Genomic DNA, 1,681 nt, shown 5'->3' with positions numbered 1-1,681 from the left:
TTTAAAAATGTATGTACTTTTTAGTTGTTTTTTTTTTCTTGTTCCCTGTTGTGGAGCTAAAAGGGGAATGTGGATATACCCTTCGTCTGTCCATCCATGTATGTTGTGAGCATAACTTGAAAGGTAAGTAAGGTACAGATTTCCATTTTTGTGTGTAGATCCATCTACGTGTGAGCAAGTTTCCTTTAGAAAAACTGGGTAGCTACGTCAAAATCTAAGATGGCCATATTTACCATATCTACCATATTTATACAAATCTTGTGAGCTAGATAACTTGAAAAATAAACAACATGCCAAATTTCCTTTCGCTGCGTCGCTACATCTAAGCGCAAGAAAGTTTCCTGAGAAACAATGAAAATGCTTTTTAGTTTTTATATTGCTTAAAAGTTATCCTGATGCTGCTCAATAAAATCTAACAATGCTAAAGCTGGATGGATTAAAATAAAAAATAAAAAACTTGTTGAAACGTTTCGTCTTTTATCCAAAAGACTTCGTCTGAGGAGCTGCAATAAACTCAGTCTTACAAATAGCAACTTCTCATAGTGGATCAACCAGTTTGCTGTTGACATCCAGAACTAGCTGTTCACATGATAAAGGAGGACCATCAGTCTAACGACAGATGGTGCTCTGATGGCCGCTTGCTATTCACAGAGGGCTGAGTGATACTAGCAATAACAACATTATAAGAGGACAGTTGAACACCGAGGCTCCGCTCCTGTTTAATGATGGACGGTTTCTTTTCACAAAGATGACCTCCTTTACTCCTCTCTCAAACCATCGTTCCTCTCTATCAAGGATGTGAACATCTTCATCCCTGAACAAGTGACCGCTGGCCCGGAGATGAGCGTAAATTGCACTAACTTTATCACTAATGTCTGATGATCCTCCTTGATCACTTGAACAGCTAGTTCTGGATGTCAACAACAAACTGATTGATCCACTATGAGAAGGAGCTATTTATAAGACTGAGTTTGTTGCAGCTCTTCAGACAGAAGACGTCTTTCGGTGAAAAGACGTAACGTTTCAACAAGTTTTTTTAATCCATCCAGAGGACCTGACTTAACTACGATGAAGTGGGCCACGCTAAGAAAAAAAAAAATTCCATTATGAGAATAAAGTCAAAATAATACAAGAATAAAGTCATAGTATTACCAGAATAAAGTAATAATATTATGAGAATAAAGTTGGAATATTACCAGAATAAAGTCTTAATATTTTCAGAACTCTGATACAAAAAAAGCAGTCTTACAACTGCGGTAAAATTATGAATGATGAGCATCTTGTTAAGTTATACTTTGGTATTAGTTTTACAAATAAGGAAATACTTAATCTTTTAGCACATCAGCATCAGATTATTATCAGTATCAGGACATGTGACCAACCATGGATGACGAAAGGGTTGAGAAATGCTTGTAAAAAAAAGAATTATTTGTATACATGTTTCTTGAAATTGAGAACACAAGAGGCTGAAAAGAAATATAAGAAGTATAAAAATAAATTAGTAGCGATTATAAGGAAACACAAAAAGGAATATTATAGTGATTTATTAAATAAAAGCAATGGTGATATGAAAGCTACATGGCGAGTAATAAATAATGTTCTGAAAAGTCATAAAGCAAAAACAGGTATTTCACAATATTTTTTGAAGGATGACAATGAAATCCATGATGAAAATGAAATT

This window comes from Nematolebias whitei, chromosome 23 (assembly GCF_014905685.2).
Source record: "Nematolebias whitei isolate Nwh7 chromosome 23, NemWhi1, whole genome shotgun sequence".
Taxonomy (NCBI): domain Eukaryota; kingdom Metazoa; phylum Chordata; class Actinopteri; order Cyprinodontiformes; family Rivulidae; genus Nematolebias; species Nematolebias whitei.
The sequence above is the reverse complement of the archived record's forward strand: the minus strand, read 5'-3'. Positions refer to the sequence as shown.